At 37.9% G+C, this 16,846-nt stretch overlaps 13 non-coding genes across 13 annotated transcripts; all 13 read left to right on the top strand.

Moving 5' to 3' along the window:
* The first annotated feature begins 3,137 nt into the window (after window positions 1-3,137).
* Window positions 3,138-3,210, top strand: trnar-ucg. Its single transcript has one exon. It is a non-coding gene; the product is annotated as a tRNA-Arg (tRNA).
* Window positions 3,211-5,301: 2,091 nt separating this feature from the next.
* Window positions 5,302-5,374, top strand: trnar-ucg. Its single transcript has one exon. It is a non-coding gene; the product is annotated as a tRNA-Arg (tRNA).
* Window positions 5,375-7,089: 1,715 nt separating this feature from the next.
* trnar-ucg lies at window positions 7,090-7,162 on the top strand. Its single transcript has one exon. It is a non-coding gene; the product is annotated as a tRNA-Arg (tRNA).
* A 996-nt stretch (window positions 7,163-8,158) lies between these two features.
* On the top strand, window positions 8,159-8,231 carry trnar-ucg. Its single transcript has one exon. It is a non-coding gene; the product is annotated as a tRNA-Arg (tRNA).
* A 277-nt stretch (window positions 8,232-8,508) lies between these two features.
* Window positions 8,509-8,581, top strand: trnar-ucg. Its single transcript has one exon. It is a non-coding gene; the product is annotated as a tRNA-Arg (tRNA).
* Window positions 8,582-9,135: 554 nt separating this feature from the next.
* On the top strand, window positions 9,136-9,208 carry trnar-ucg. Its single transcript has one exon. It is a non-coding gene; the product is annotated as a tRNA-Arg (tRNA).
* Window positions 9,209-9,674: 466 nt separating this feature from the next.
* trnar-ucg lies at window positions 9,675-9,747 on the top strand. The gene has a single exon. It is a non-coding gene; the product is annotated as a tRNA-Arg (tRNA).
* Window positions 9,748-11,298: 1,551 nt separating this feature from the next.
* On the top strand, window positions 11,299-11,371 carry trnar-ucg. Its single transcript has one exon. It is a non-coding gene; the product is annotated as a tRNA-Arg (tRNA).
* Window positions 11,372-12,367: 996 nt separating this feature from the next.
* trnar-ucg lies at window positions 12,368-12,440 on the top strand. Its single transcript has one exon. It is a non-coding gene; the product is annotated as a tRNA-Arg (tRNA).
* A 466-nt stretch (window positions 12,441-12,906) lies between these two features.
* Window positions 12,907-12,979, top strand: trnar-ucg. Its single transcript has one exon. It is a non-coding gene; the product is annotated as a tRNA-Arg (tRNA).
* Window positions 12,980-14,530: 1,551 nt separating this feature from the next.
* On the top strand, window positions 14,531-14,603 carry trnar-ucg. The gene has a single exon. It is a non-coding gene; the product is annotated as a tRNA-Arg (tRNA).
* Window positions 14,604-15,599: 996 nt separating this feature from the next.
* Window positions 15,600-15,672, top strand: trnar-ucg. Its single transcript has one exon. It is a non-coding gene; the product is annotated as a tRNA-Arg (tRNA).
* Window positions 15,673-15,949: 277 nt separating this feature from the next.
* trnar-ucg lies at window positions 15,950-16,022 on the top strand. Its single transcript has one exon. It is a non-coding gene; the product is annotated as a tRNA-Arg (tRNA).
* The last annotated feature ends 824 nt before the right edge of the window (window positions 16,023-16,846 follow it).

Below are 16,846 nucleotides of genomic sequence, written 5' to 3'. Positions count from 1 at the left end.
CGGGAGGACATCAGGAATGTTCCCAAGGTCGAATTGTGCTTCTAACCCTAAATGTTCTTCCATTGTCACCCAAAAGCACCTGCAATTTAGGGCCAGGCTTCATTATAGGCGTACTTTTTTCATAGTCGCTGAGCTCAGACCTAACAAGCTACGGTCTAGCGGGGCATTCAAGGAAACTGCCAACAGCTTTGTTTGTGGGCCTCAATCGTGTGTGCTTCGTTGCTCCTCTGAAAGTAAGTTATGTCTTTCTTTTTCATCTGATATTGTGACATCAGTGTTACATGAAAGTTGCTTGTCATTGTTACATGACAGTCGGTTGTTGTAAGACAAGGCTGCATGAAGTGTGAACAGGAGCTTGCTTGGATCCACAAAAACAAAGTGTTTTTGGAGAATGCGCGGATCAATTCCACTACCTCTCGCATGCTAAGCAAGCACTCTACCATTTGAGCTAATTCCCCAGCCGGTTGTAATTGCCACAAGGAGCAACCAAGAGGTTCCAGTCTTGTCAGGCTATGCTGTTGGTGGACTTGTTAGTTTCTGCGACAGCACTTGCAGGGGCTCGGTGCATCTCAACAATTGTGCTCCATAGCCAGTGGCCGGTTAGCTTAGTTGGTTAGAGCGTGGTGTTAATAACGCCAATGGTGTTGTTTCGATCCCAGTACTGGCCATGAGGTACATTTTAAGTGTCAAATTGTGACTCACATGCGTGTGTTTCGTCAAGAGTGCCACAGAAATAAGTTCAGCTACTTGCAGAAATATCTCAGTTCGGAGAGAGTGAGACTGAACATTTTAAGGTCCCTGGTTTGATCCTGGATTTTGGGATTAGTTGTTGTTCTTTCTTTATGCTCTGCTTTGGCTTCAAGGAAACTGCCCACAGCTTTGTTTGTGGGCCTCAATAGTGTGTGCTACGCTGCACCGCTGAAAGTAAGTAATGTCTTTCTTTTTCATCTGACATTGTGACATCAGCATTACTTGTCATTGTTACATGACAGTCGGTTGTTGTAAGACAAGGCTGCATGAAGTGTGAACTGGAGCTTTCTTGGAGCCAAGAAAGAAAGTGTTTTTGGAGAATTCCAGCATCGATCCCACTACCTCTCTCATGATAAGCAAGCATTCTACCATTTGAGATAATTCCCCAGCAGGTAGGATTTGCTACAAGGAGCAACCAAAAGTGTCCAGTCTTGTCAGGCTATGCTGTTGGTGGACTTGTTAGTTTACACGCCAGCACTTGCAGAGGCTCGTTAATTTCAATAACTCAACTAATATGGACAAGTTGCAATTTCCCAAAATAAGGCATTGTTCTTATTGCTTTGAAAAGCTAGCAAATTGTTATTCATCTTTAATAATCTAATATTGCAAGGCCTGAGAATTATTGTGTCTGAATCTGCATTGAAAGATTGAAGGAAAGAGTATCTTTGTACTTGTTAAAAATCACTAGCTTTCCTCATTCGGAAAGGTTCACAACGTTGATGTCTATTGTTGCATAGCAAAGTCTGTATGATGTCAAACAGGGATGTATCACGAAGACTGCGTGGCCTAATGGATAAGGCGTCTCACTTCAAATCAAAAGATTGAGAGTTTGAGTCCCTTTGTTGTTGTTTAATTTCATGAGCTCAGCTAATTTGAACATGTTTGCAATTTCCCTAACTAAGGCATAGGTCTTGAAGCTTTGACATTGTTAATCAACTTTAATAATCTAAGACTGCAAGGCCTGAGAAATATTGTGTCTAATTCTGCATTGCAAGATTGAGGGACAGAGTATTTTCGTACTTGTAAAATATCACTAGCTGTCCTCATTCGGATAGGTTCACAACTTTGATGTCTGTTGTTGCTAAGCAACGTCTGTTTGATGTTATATCGGAGAATATGGCGTAGAAGGTGTTGCCTCGTGAATAAGGCGTCTGACTTCGAAACAGAAAATTGGGCTTTTGAGGCATTTTCGTGGTCGTTTAATTTCATTAAATCAGCTAATATGGACATGTTTGCAATTTCCCGAAATAAGGCATTGTTCTTGTTGCTTTGAAATGCTAAGACATTGTTATTCATCTTTAATAATCTAATATTGCAAGGCCTGAGAATTATTGTGTCTGATTCTGCATCGCAAGATTGAGGGAAAAGGTCTCTTCTTACTTGTTAAATATCACTAGCTTTCCTCATTTGGACAGGATCACAACTTTGGTGTCTACTGTTGCATAGCAAAGTCTGTATGATATCAAATAGGGTCGTTTAATTTCATTAGCTCAGCTAATTTGTACATGTTTGCAATTTCCCTAAATATGGCATTGGTCTTGTTGCTTTGAAAAGCTTGGACATTGTTGTTCAACTTTAATAATCTAAGACTGCAAGGCCTGAGAATTATTGTGTCTGAATCTGCATCGCAAGATTGAAGAAAAGAGTATCTTTGTACTTGTTAAATATCATTAGCTTTCCTCCTTCGGACAGGTTCACAACTTTGATGTCTGTTGTTGCTAAGCAATGTCTGTATGATGTGAAATAGGGATGTATTTAGTAGACTGTGTGGCCTAATGGATAAGGTGTCTGACTTTGAATCTGAAAATTGTGGGTTTGAGTCCCTTCGTGGTTGTTACATTTCCTTAGCTCAGCTAATTTGAAGATGTTTGCAATTTCCCAAACTAAGGCATTGGTCTTGTTGCTTGGACATTGTTATTCAGCTTTAATAATCTTAGACTGCAAGGCCTGAGAAATATTGTGTCTGATTCTGCATCGCAAGATTGAGGGAAAAGGTCTCTTCTTACTTGTTAAATATCACTAGCTTTCCTCATTTGGACAGGATCACAACTTTGGTGTCTACTGTTGCATAGCAAAGTCTGTATGATATCAAATAGGGTCGTTTAATTTCATTAGCTCAGCTAATTTGTACATGTTTGCAATTTCCCTAAATATGGCATTGGTCTTGTTGCTTTGAAAAGCTTGGACATTGTTGTTCAACTTTAATAATCTAAGACTGCAAGGCCTGAGAATTATTGTGTCTGAATCTGCATCGCAAGATTGAAGAAAAGAGTATCTTTGTACTTGTTAAATATCATTAGCTTTCCTCATTCGGACAGGTTCACAACTTTGATGTCTGTTGATGCTAAGCAATGTATGTATGATGTCAAATAGGGGTGTATCACATAGACTGCGTGGCCTAATGGATAAGGCGTCTGACTTCGAATCAGAAGATTGAGGGTTCGAGTCCCTTCGTGGTTGTTTAGTTTCATTTAGCTCAGCTAATTTGAACATGTTTGCAATTTCCCAAACTAAGGCATTGGTCTTGTTGCTTGGACATTGTTATTCAACTTTAATAATCTTAGACTGCAAGGCCTGAGAATTATTGTGTCTGAATCTGCATCGCAAGATTGAAGGAAAGAGTATCTTTGTACTTGTCAAATATCATTAGCTTTCCTCATTCGGACAGGTTCACAACTTTGATGTCTGTTGTTGCTAAGCAATGTCTGTATGATGTGAAATAGGGATGCATTAAGTAGACTGTGTGGCCTAATGGATAAGGTGTCTGACTTTGAATCTGAAAATTGAGGGTTTGAGTCCCTTCGTGGTTGTTAAATTTCCTTAGCTCAGCTAATTTGAAGATGTTTGCAATTTCCCGAAATAAGGCATTGTTCTTGTTGCTTTGAAAAACTTATACATTGTTGTTTAAATAGGGATGTGTCACGTAGACTGTGTGGACCTAATGGATAAGGCGTCTGACTTCGAATCAGAAGTTTGAGGGTTCGAGTCCCTTCGTGGTTGTTTAGTTTCATTTAGCTCAGCTAATTTGAACATGTTTGCAATTTCCCAAATTGCAAACATTGGTCTTGTTGCTTGGACATTGTTATTCAACTTTAATAATCTTAGACTGCAAGGCCTGAGAAATATTGTGTATGATTCTGCATCGCAAGATTGAGGGAAATTGTCTCTTCGTACTTGTTAAATATCACTAGCTTTCCTCATTTGGACAGGATCACAACTTTGATGTCTACTGTTGCATAGCAAAGTCTGTATGATATCAAATAGGGTCGTTTATTTTCATTAGCTCAGCTAATTTGTACATGTTTGCAATTTCCCTAAATATGGCATTGGTCTTGTTGCTTTGAAAAGCTTGGACATTGTTGTTCAACTTTAATAATCTAAGACTGCAAGGCCTGAGAATTATTGTGTCTGAATCTGCATCGCAAGATTGAAGAAAAGAGTATCTTTGTACTTGTTAAATATCATTAGCTTTCCTCCTTCGGACAGGTTCACAACTTTGATGTCTACTGTTGCATAGCAAAGTCTGTATGATATCAAATAGGGTCGTTTATTTTCATTAGCTCAGCTAATTTGTACATGTTTGCAATTTCCTTAAATATGGCATTGGTCTTGTTGCTTTGAAAAACGTGTACATTGTTGTTTAACTTTAATAATCTAAGACTGCAAGGCCTGAGAATTATTGTGTCTGAATCTGCATCGCAAGATTGAAGGAAAGAGTATCTTTGTACTTGTTAAATATCATTAGCTTTCCTCATTCGGACAGGTTCACAACTTTGATGTCTGTTGTTGCTAAGCAATGTCTGTATGATGTGAAATAGGGATGTATTAAGTAGACTGTGTGGCCTAATGGATAAGGTGTCTGACTTTGAATCTGAAAATTGTGGGTTTGAGTCCCTTCGTGGTTGTTAAATTTCCTTAGCTCAGCTAATTTGAAGATGTTTGCAATTTCCCGAAATAAGGCATTGTTCTTGTTGCTTTGAAAAACCTGTACATTGTTGTTTAACTTTAATAATCTAAGACTGCAAGGCCTGAGAAATATTGTGTCTGATTCGGCATCGCAAGATTGAGGGACATAGTCTTTTCGTACTTGTAAAATATCACTAGCTGTCCTCATTCGGATAGGTTCACAACTTTGATGTCTGTTGTTGCTAAGCAACGTCTGTTTGATGTTATATCGGAGAATATGAAGTAGAAGGTGTTGCCTCGTGAATAAGGCGTCTGACTTCGAAACAGAAAATTGGGCTTTAGAGGCATTTTCGTGGTCGTTTAATTTCATTAAATCAGCTAATATGGACATGTTTGCAATTTCCCGAAATAAGGCATTGTTCTTGTTGCTTTGAAATGCTAAGACATTGTTATTCATCTTTAATAATCTAATATTGCAAGGCCTGAGATTTATTGTGTCTGATTCTGCATCGCAAGATTGAGGGAAAAGGTCTCTTCTTACTTGTTAAATATCACTAGCTTTCCTCATTTGGACAGGTTCACAACTTTGATGTCTGTTGTTGCTAAGCAATGTCTGTATGATGTGAAATAGGGATGTATCCCGTAGACTGCGTGGCCTAATGGATAAGGCGTCTGACTTCGAATCAGAAGATTGAGGGTTCGAGTCCCTTCGTGGTTGTTTAGTTTCATTTAGCTCAGCTAATTTGAACATGTTTGCAATTTCCCAAACTAAGGCATTGGTCTTGTTGCTTGGACATTGTTATTCAACTTTAATAATCTTAGACTGCAAGGCCTGAGAAAAATTGTGTATGATTCTGCATCGCAAGATTGAGGGAAATAGTCTCTTCGTACTTGTTAAATATCATTAGCTTTCCTCATTCGGACAGGTTCACAACTTTGATGTCTGTTGTTGCTAAGCAATGTCTGTATGATGTGAAATAGGGATGTATTTAGTAGACTGTGTGGCCTAATGGATAAGGTGTCTGACTTTGAATCTGAAAATTGTGGGTTTGAGTCCCTTCGTGGTTGTTAAATTTCCTTAGCTCAGCTAATTCGAAGATGTTTGCAATTTCCCGAAATAAGGCATTGTTCTTGTTGCTTTGAAAAACCTGTACATTGTTGTTTAACTTTAATAATCTAAGACTGCAAGGCCTGAGAAATATTGTGTCTGATTCGGCATCGCAAGATTGAGGGACATAGTCTTTTCGTACTTGTAAAATATCACTAGCTGTCCTCATTCGGATAGGTTCACAACTTTGATGTCTGTTGTTGCTAAGCAACGTCTGTTTGATGTTATATCGGAGAATATGAAGTAGAAGGTGTTGCCTCGTGAATAAGGCGTCTGACTTCGAAACAGAAAATTGGGCTTTAGAGGCATTTTCGTGGTCGTTTAATTTCATTAAATCAGCTAATATGGACATGTTTGCAATTTCCCTAAATATGGCATTGGTCTTGTTGCTTTGAAAAACGTGTACATTGTTGTTTAACTTTAATAATCTAAGACTGCAAGGCCTGAGAATTATTGTGTCTGAATCTGCATCGCAAGATTGAAGGAAAGAGTATCTTTGTACTTGTTAAATATCATTAGCTTTCCTCATTCGGACAGGTTCACAACTTTGATGTCTGTTGTTGCTAAGCAATGTCTGTATGATGTGAAATAGGGATGTATTAAGTAGACTGTGTGGCCTAATGGATAAGGTGTCTGACTTTGAATCTGAAAATTGTGGGTTTGAGTCCCTTCGTGGTTGTTAAATTTCCTTAGCTCAGCTAATTTGAAGATGTTTGCAATTTCCCGAAATAAGGCATTGTTCTTGTTGCTTTGAAAAACCTGTACATTGTTGTTTAACTTTAATAATCTAAGACTGCAAGGCCTGAGAAATATTGTGTCTGATTCGGCATCGCAAGATTGAGGGACATAGTCTTTTCGTACTTGTAAAATATCACTAGCTGTCCTCATTCGGATAGGTTCACAACTTTGATGTCTGTTGTTGCTAAGCAACGTCTGTTTGATGTTATATCGGAGAATATGAAGTAGAAGGTGTTGCCTCGTGAATAAGGCGTCTGACTTCGAAACAGAAAATTGGGCTTTAGAGGCATTTTCGTGGTCGTTTAATTTCATTAAATCAGCTAATATGGACATGTTTGCAATTTCCCGAAATAAGGCATTGTTCTTGTTGCTTTGAAATGCTAAGACATTGTTATTCATCTTTAATAATCTAATATTGCAAGGCCTGAGATTTATTGTGTCTGATTCTGCATCGCAAGATTGAGGGAAAAGGTCTCTTCTTACTTGTTAAATATCACTAGCTTTCCTCATTTGGACAGGTTCACAACTTTGATGTCTGTTGTTGCTAAGCAATGTCTGTATGATGTGAAATAGGGATGTATCCCGTAGACTGCGTGGCCTAATGGATAAGGCGTCTGACTTCGAATCAGAAGATTGAGGGTTCGAGTCCCTTCGTGGTTGTTTAGTTTCATTTAGCTCAGCTAATTTGAACATGTTTGCAATTTCCCAAACTAAGGCATTGGTCTTGTTGCTTGGACATTGTTATTCAACTTTAATAATCTTAGACTGCAAGGCCTGAGAAAAATTGTGTATGATTCTGCATCGCAAGATTGAGGGAAATAGTCTCTTCGTACTTGTTAAATATCATTAGCTTTCCTCATTCGGACAGGTTCACAACTTTGATGTCTGTTGTTGCTAAGCAATGTCTGTATGATGTGAAATAGGGATGTATTTAGTAGACTGTGTGGCCTAATGGATAAGGTGTCTGACTTTGAATCTGAAAATTGTGGGTTTGAGTCCCTTCGTGGTTGTTAAATTTCCTTAGCTCAGCTAATTTGAAGATGTTTGCAATTTCCCGAAATAAGGCATTGATCTTGTTGCTTTGAAAAACCTGTACATTGTTGTTTAACTTTAATAATCTAAGACTGCAAGGCCTGAGAAATATTGTGTCTGATTCGGCATCGCAAGATTGAGGGACATAGTCTTTTCGTACTTGTAAAATATCACTAGCTGTCCTCATTCGGATAGGTTCACAACTTTGATGTCTGTTGTTGCTAAGCAACGTCTGTTTGATGTTATATCGGAGAATATGAAGTAGAAGGTGTTGCCTCGTGAATAAGGCGTCTGACTTCGAAACAGAAAATTGGGCTTTAGAGGCATTTTCGTGGTCGTTTAATTTCATTAAATCAGCTAATATGGACATGTTTGCAATTTCCCTAAATATGGCATTGGTCTTGTTGCTTTGAAAAGCTTGGACATTGTTGTTCAACTTTAATAATCTAAGACTTCAAGCCCTGAGAATTATTGTGTCTGAATCTGCATCGCAAGATTGAAGGAAAGAGTATCTTTGTACTTGTTAAATATCATTAGCTTTCCTCATTCGGACAGGTTCACAACTTTGATGTCTGTTGTTGCTAAGCAATGTCTGTATGATGTCAAATAGGGATGTATCACGTAGACTGCGTGGCCTAATGGATAAGGCGTCTGACTTCGAATCAGAAGATTGAGGGTTTGAGTCCCTTCGTGGTTGTTTAGTTTCATTTAGCTCAGCTAATTTGAACATGTTTGCAATTTCCCAAACTAAGGCATTGGTCTTGTTGCTTGGACATTGTTATTCAACTTTAATAATCTTAGACTGCAAGGCCTGAGATTTATTGTGTCTGAATCTGCATCGCAAGATTGAAGGAAAGAGTATCTTTGTACTTGTTAAATATCATTAGCTTTCCTCATTCGGACAGGTTCACAACTTTGATGTCTGTTGTTGCTAAGCAATGTCTGTATGATGTCAAATAGGGATGTATCACGTAGACTGCGTGGCCTAATGGATAAGGCGTCTGACTTCGAATCAGAAGATTGAGGGTTCGAGTCCTTTTGTGGTTGTTTAGTTTCATTTAGCTCAGCTGATTTGAACATGTTTGCAATTTTCCAAACTAAGGCATTGGTCTTGTTGCTTGGACATTGTTATTCAACTTCAATAATCTTAGACTGCAAGGCCTGAGAAAAATTGTGTATGATTCTGCATCGCAAGATTGAGGGAAATAGTCTCTTCGTACTTGTTAAATATCACTAGCTTTCCTCATTTGGACAGGATCACAACTTTGATGTCTACTGTTGCATAGCAAAGTCTGTATGATATCAAATAGGGTTGTTTAATTTCATTAGCTCAGCTAATTTGTACATGTTTGCAATTTCCCTAAATATGGCATTGGTCTTGTTGCTTTGAAAAGCTTGGACATTGTTGTTCAACTTTAATAATCTAAGACTGCAAGGCCTGAGAATTATTGTGTCTGAATCTGCATCGCAAGATTGAAGAAAAGAGTATCTTTGTACTTGTTAAATATCATTAGCTTTCCTCATTCGGACAGGTTCACAACTTTGATGTCTGTTGATGCTAAGCAATGTATGTATGATGTCAAATAGGGGTGTATCACATAGACTGCGTGGCCTAATGGATAAGGCGTCTGACTTCGAATCAGAAGATTGAGGGTTCGAGTCCCTTCGTGGTTGTTTAGTTTCATTTAGCTCAGCTAATTTGAACATGTTTGCAATTTCCCAAACTAAGGCATTGGTCTTGTTGCTTGGACATTGTTATTCAACTTTAATAATCTTAGACTGCAAGGCCTGAGAATTATTGTGTCTGAATCTGCATCGCAAGATTGAAGGAAAGAGTATCTTTGTACTTGTCAAATATCATTAGCTTTCCTCATTCGGACAGGTTCACAACTTTGATGTCTGTTGTTGCTAAGCAATGTCTGTATGATGTGAAATAGGGATGCATTAAGTAGACTGTGTGGCCTAATGGATAAGGTGTCTGACTTTGAATCTGAAAATTGAGGGTTTGAGTCCCTTCGTGGTTGTTAAATTTCCTTAGCTCAGCTAATTTGAAGATGTTTGCAATTTCCCGAAATAAGGCATTGTTCTTGTTGCTTTGAAAAACTTATACATTGTTGTTTAAATAGGGATGTGTCACGTAGACTGTGTGGCCTAATGGATAAGGCGTCTGACTTCGAATCAGAAGTTTGAGGGTTCGAGTCCCTTCGTGGTTGTTTAGTTTCATTTAGCTCAGCTAATTTGAACATGTTTGCAATTTCCCAAATTGCAAACATTGGTCTTGTTGCTTGGACATTGTTATTCAACTTTAATAATCTTAGACTGCAAGGCCTGAGAAATATTGTGTATGATTCTGCATCGCAAGATTGAGGGAAATTGTCTCTTCGTACTTGTTAAATATCACTAGCTTTCCTCATTTGGACAGGATCACAACTTTGATGTCTACTGTTGCATAGCAAAGTCTGTATGATATCAAATAGGGTCGTTTATTTTCATTAGCTCAGCTAATTTGTACATGTTTGCAATTTCCCTAAATATGGCATTGGTCTTGTTGCTTTGAAAAGCTTGGACATTGTTGTTCAACTTTAATAATCTAAGACTGCAAGGCCTGAGAATTATTGTGTCTGAATCTGCATCGCAAGATTGAAGAAAAGAGTATCTTTGTACTTGTTAAATATCATTAGCTTTCCTCCTTCGGACAGGTTCACAACTTTGATGTCTACTGTTGCATAGCAAAGTCTGTATGATATCAAATAGGGTCGTTTATTTTCATTAGCTCAGCTAATTTGTACATGTTTGCAATTTCCCTAAATATGGCATTGGTCTTGTTGCTTTGAAAAACGTGTACATTGTTGTTTAACTTTAATAATCTAAGACTGCAAGGCCTGAGAATTATTGTGTCTGAATCTGCATCGCAAGATTGAAGGAAAGAGTATCTTTGTACTTGTTAAATATCATTAGCTTTCCTCATTCGGACAGGTTCACAACTTTGATGTCTGTTGTTGCTAAGCAATGTCTGTATGATGTGAAATAGGGATGTATTAAGTAGACTGTGTGGCCTAATGGATAAGGTGTCTGACTTTGAATCTGAAAATTGTGGGTTTGAGTCCCTTCGTGGTTGTTAAATTTCCTTAGCTCAGCTAATTTGAAGATGTTTGCAATTTCCCGAAATAAGGCATTGTTCTTGTTGCTTTGAAAAACCTGTACATTGTTGTTTAACTTTAATAATCTAAGACTGCAAGGCCTGAGAAATATTGTGTCTGATTCGGCATCACAAGATTGAGGGACATAGTCTTTTCGTACTTGTAAAATATCACTAGCTGTCCTCATTCGGATAGGTTCACAACTTTGATGTCTGTTGTTGCTAAGCAACGTCTGTTTGATGTTATATCGGAGAATATGAAGTAGAAGGTGTTGCCTCGTGAATAAGGCGTCTGACTTCGAAACAGAAAATTGGGCTTTAGAGGCATTTTCGTGGTCGTTTAATTTCATTAAATCAGCTAATATGGACATGTTTGCAATTTCCCGAAATAAGGCATTGTTCTTGTTGCTTTGAAATGCTAAGACATTGTTATTCATCTTTAATAATCTAATATTGCAAGGCCTGAGATTTATTGTGTCTGATTCTGCATCGCAAGATTGAGGGAAAAGGTCTCTTCTTACTTGTTAAATATCACTAGCTTTCCTCATTTGGACAGGTTCACAACTTTGATGTCTGTTGTTGCTAAGCAATGTCTGTATGATGTGAAATAGGGATGTATCCCGTAGACTGCGTGGCCTAATGGATAAGGCGTCTGACTTCGAATCAGAAGATTGAGGGTTCGAGTCCCTTCGTGGTTGTTTAGTTTCATTTAGCTCAGCTAATTTGAACATGTTTGCAATTTCCCAAACTAAGGCATTGGTCTTGTTGCTTGGACATTGTTATTCAACTTTAATAATCTTAGACTGCAAGGCCTGAGAAAAATTGTGTATGATTCTGCATCGCAAGATTGAGGGAAATAGTCTCTTCGTACTTGTTAAATATCATTAGCTTTCCTCATTCGGACAGGTTCACAACTTTGATGTCTGTTGTTGCTAAGCAATGTCTGTATGATGTGAAATAGGGATGTATTTAGTAGACTGTGTGGCCTAATGGATAAGGTGTCTGACTTTGAATCTGAAAATTGTGGGTTTGAGTCCCTTCGTGGTTGTTAAATTTCCTTAGCTCAGCTAATTTGAAGATGTTTGCAATTTCCCGAAATAAGGCATTGTTCTTGTTGCTTTGAAAAACCTGTACATTGTTGTTTAACTTTAATAATCTAAGACTGCAAGGCCTGAGAAATATTGTGTCTGATTCGGCATCGCAAGATTGAGGGACATAGTCTTTTCGTACTTGTAAAATATCACTAGCTGTCCTCATTCGGATAGGTTCACAACTTTGATGTCTGTTGTTGCTAAGCAACGTCTGTTTGATGTTATATCGGAGAATATGAAGTAGAAGGTGTTGCCTCGTGAATAAGGCGTCTGACTTCGAAACAGAAAATTGGGCTTTAGAGGCATTTTCGTGGTCGTTTAATTTCATTAAATCAGCTAATATGGACATGTTTGCAATTTCCCTAAATATGGCATTGGTCTTGTTGCTTTGAAAAGCTTGGACATTGTTGTTCAACTTTAATAATCTAAGACTTCAAGCCCTGAGAATTATTGTGTCTGAATCTGCATCGCAAGATTGAAGGAAAGAGTATCTTTGTACTTGTTAAATATCATTAGCTTTCCTCATTCGGACAGGTTCACAACTTTGATGTCTGTTGTTGCTAAGCAATGTCTGTATGATGTCAAATAGGGATGTATCACGTAGACTGCGTGGCCTAATGGATAAGGCGTCTGACTTCGAATCAGAAGATTGAGGGTTCGAGTCCCTTCGTGGTTGTTTAGTTTCATTTAGCTCAGCTAATTTGAACATGTTTGCAATTTCCCAAACTAAGGCATTGGTCTTGTTGCTTGGACATTGTTATTCAACTTTAATAATCTTAGACTGCAAGGCCTGAGAATTATTGTGTCTGAATCTGCATCGCAAGATTGAAGGAAAGAGTATCTTTGTACTTGTCAAATATCATTAGCTTTCCTCATTCGGACAGGTTCACAACTTTGATGTCTGTTGTTGCTAAGCAATGTCTGTATGATGTGAAATAGGGATGCATTAAGTAGACTGTGTGGCCTAATGGATAAGGTGTCTGACTTTGAATCTGAAAATTGAGGGTTTGAGTCCCTTCGTGGTTGTTAAATTTCCTTAGCTCAGCTAATTTGAAGATGTTTGCAATTTCCCGAAATAAGGCATTGTTCTTGTTGCTTTGAAAAACTTATACATTGTTGTTTAAATAGGGATGTGTCACGTAGACTGTGTGGCCTAATGGATAAGGCGTCTGACTTCGAATCAGAAGTTTGAGGGTTCGAGTCCCTTCGTGGTTGTTTAGTTTCATTTAGCTCAGCTAATTTGAACATGTTTGCAATTTCCCAAATTGCAAACATTGGTCTTGTTGCTTGGACATTGTTATTCAACTTTAATAATCTTAGACTGCAAGGCCTGAGAAATATTGTGTATGATTCTGCATCGCAAGATTGAGGGAAATTGTCTCTTCGTACTTGTTAAATATCACTAGCTTTCCTCATTTGGACAGGATCACAACTTTGATGTCTACTGTTGCATAGCAAAGTCTGTATGATATCAAATAGGGTCGTTTATTTTCATTAGCTCAGCTAATTTGTACATGTTTGCAATTTCCCTAAATATGGCATTGGTCTTGTTGCTTTGAAAAGCTTGGACATTGTTGTTCAACTTTAATAATCTAAGACTGCAAGGCCTGAGAATTATTGTGTCTGAATCTGCATCGCAAGATTGAAGAAAAGAGTATCTTTGTACTTGTTAAATATCATTAGCTTTCCTCCTTCGGACAGGTTCACAACTTTGATGTCTACTGTTGCATAGCAAAGTCTGTATGATATCAAATAGGGTCGTTTATTTTCATTAGCTCAGCTAATTTGTACATGTTTGCAATTTCCCTAAATATGGCATTGGTCTTGTTGCTTTGAAAAACGTGTACATTGTTGTTTAACTTTAATAATCTAAGACTGCAAGGCCTGAGAATTATTGTGTCTGAATCTGCATCGCAAGATTGAAGGAAAGAGTATCTTTGTACTTGTTAAATATCATTAGCTTTCCTCATTCGGACAGGTTCACAACTTTGATGTCTGTTGTTGCTAAGCAATGTCTGTATGATGTGAAATAGGGATGTATTAAGTAGACTGTGTGGCCTAATGGATAAGGTGTCTGACTTTGAATCTGAAAATTGTGGGTTTGAGTCCCTTCGTGGTTGTTAAATTTCCTTAGCTCAGCTAATTTGAAGATGTTTGCAATTTCCCGAAATAAGGCATTGTTCTTGTTGCTTTGAAAAACCTGTACATTGTTGTTTAACTTTAATAATCTAAGACTGCAAGGCCTGAGAAATATTGTGTCTGATTCGGCATCACAAGATTGAGGGACATAGTCTTTTCGTACTTGTAAAATATCACTAGCTGTCCTCATTCGGATAGGTTCACAACTTTGATGTCTGTTGTTGCTAAGCAACGTCTGTTTGATGTTATATCGGAGAATATGAAGTAGAAGGTGTTGCCTCGTGAATAAGGCGTCTGACTTCGAAACAGAAAATTGGGCTTTAGAGGCATTTTCGTGGTCGTTTAATTTCATTAAATCAGCTAATATGGACATGTTTGCAATTTCCCGAAATAAGGCATTGTTCTTGTTGCTTTGAAATGCTAAGACATTGTTATTCATCTTTAATAATCTAATATTGCAAGGCCTGAGATTTATTGTGTCTGATTCTGCATCGCAAGATTGAGGGAAAAGGTCTCTTCTTACTTGTTAAATATCACTAGCTTTCCTCATTTGGACAGGTTCACAACTTTGATGTCTGTTGTTGCTAAGCAATGTCTGTATGATGTGAAATAGGGATGTATCCCGTAGACTGCGTGGCCTAATGGATAAGGCGTCTGACTTCGAATCAGAAGATTGAGGGTTCGAGTCCCTTCGTGGTTGTTTAGTTTCATTTAGCTCAGCTAATTTGAACATGTTTGCAATTTCCCAAACTAAGGCATTGGTCTTGTTGCTTGGACATTGTTATTCAACTTTAATAATCTTAGACTGCAAGGCCTGAGAAAAATTGTGTATGATTCTGCATCGCAAGATTGAGGGAAATAGTCTCTTCGTACTTGTTAAATATCATTAGCTTTCCTCATTCGGACAGGTTCACAACTTTGATGTCTGTTGTTGCTAAGCAATGTCTGTATGATGTGAAATAGGGATGTATTTAGTAGACTGTGTGGCCTAATGGATAAGGTGTCTGACTTTGAATCTGAAAATTGTGGGTTTGAGTCCCTTCGTGGTTGTTAAATTTCCTTAGCTCAGCTAATTTGAAGATGTTTGCAATTTCCCGAAATAAGGCATTGTTCTTGTTGCTTTGAAAAACCTGTACATTGTTGTTTAACTTTAATAATCTAAGACTGCAAGGCCTGAGAAATATTGTGTCTGATTCGGCATCGCAAGATTGAGGGACATAGTCTTTTCGTACTTGTAAAATATCACTAGCTGTCCTCATTCGGATAGGTTCACAACTTTGATGTCTGTTGTTGCTAAGCAACGTCTGTTTGATGTTATATCGGAGAATATGAAGTAGAAGGTGTTGCCTCGTGAATAAGGCGTCTGACTTCGAAACAGAAAATTGGGCTTTAGAGGCATTTTCGTGGTCGTTTAATTTCATTAAATCAGCTAATATGGACATGTTTGCAATTTCCCTAAATATGGCATTGGTCTTGTTGCTTTGAAAAGCTTGGACATTGTTGTTCAACTTTAATAATCTAAGACTTCAAGCCCTGAGAATTATTGTGTCTGAATCTGCATCGCAAGATTGAAGGAAAGAGTATCTTTGTACTTGTTAAATATCATTAGCTTTCCTCATTCGGACAGGTTCACAACTTTGATGTCTGTTGTTGCTAAGCAATGTCTGTATGATGTCAAATAGGTATGTATCACGTAGACTGCGTGGCCTAATGGATAAGGCGTCTGACTTCGAATCAGAAGATTGAGGGTTTGAGTCCCTTCGTGGTTGTTTAGTTTCATTTAGCTCAGCTAATTTGAACATGTTTGCAATTTCCCAAACTAAGGCATTGGTCTTGTTGCTTGGACATTGTTATTCAACTTTAATAATCTTAGACTGCAAGGCCTGAGATTTATTGTGTCTGAATCTGCATCGCAAGATTGAAGGAAAGAGTATCTTTGTACTTGTTAAATATCATTAGCTTTCCTCATTCGGACAGGTTCACAACTTTGATGTCTGTTGTTGCTAAGCAATGTCTGTATGATGTCAAATAGGGATGTATCACGTAGACTGCGTGGCCTAATGGATAAGGCGTCTGACTTCGAATCAGAAGATTGAGGGTTCGAGTCCTTTTGTGGTTGTTTAGTTTCATTTAGCTCAGCTGATTTGAACATGTTTGCAATTTTCCAAACTAAGGCATTGGTCTTGTTGCTTGGACATTGTTATTCAACTTCAATAATCTTAGACTGCAAGGCCTGAGAAAAATTGTGTATGATTCTGCATCGCAAGATTGAGGGAAATAGTCTCTTCGTACTTGTTAAATATCACTAGCTTTCCTCATTTGGACAGGATCACAACTTTGATGTCTACTGTTGCATAGCAAAGTCTGTATGATATCAAATAGGGTTGTTTAATTTCATTAGCTCAGCTAATTTGTACATGTTTGCAATTTCCCTAAATATGGCATTGGTCTTGTTGCTTTGAAAAGCTTGGACATTGTTGTTCAACTTTAATAATCTAAGACTGCAAGGCCTGAGAATTATTGTGTCTGAATCTGCATCGCAAGATTGAAGGAAAGAGTATCTTTGTACTTGTTAAATATCATTAGCTTTCCTCATTCGGACAGGTTCACAACTTTGATGTCTGTTGTTGCTAAGCAATGTCTGTATGATGTGAAATAGGGATGTATTTAGTAGACTGTGTGGCCTAATGGATAAGGTGTCTGACTTTGAATCTGAAAATTGTGGGTTTGAGTCCCTTCGTGGTTGTTACATTTCCTTAGCTCAGCTAATTTGAAGATGTTTGCAATTTCCCAAACTAAGGCATTGGTCTTGTTGCTTGGACATTGTTATTCAACTTTAATAATCTTAGACTGCAAGGCCTGAGAAATATTGTGTCTGATTCTGCATCGCAAGATTGAGGGAAAAGGTCTCTTCTTACTTGTTAAATATCACTAGCTTTCCTC

Source organism: Oncorhynchus mykiss, unplaced genomic scaffold, assembly GCF_013265735.2.
Source record: "Oncorhynchus mykiss isolate Arlee unplaced genomic scaffold, USDA_OmykA_1.1 un_scaffold_156, whole genome shotgun sequence".
Taxonomy (NCBI): Eukaryota; Metazoa; Chordata; class Actinopteri; order Salmoniformes; family Salmonidae; genus Oncorhynchus; species Oncorhynchus mykiss.
Note: the sequence above shows the minus strand (reverse complement) of the source record. Positions and strands in the feature narration are given on the sequence as shown.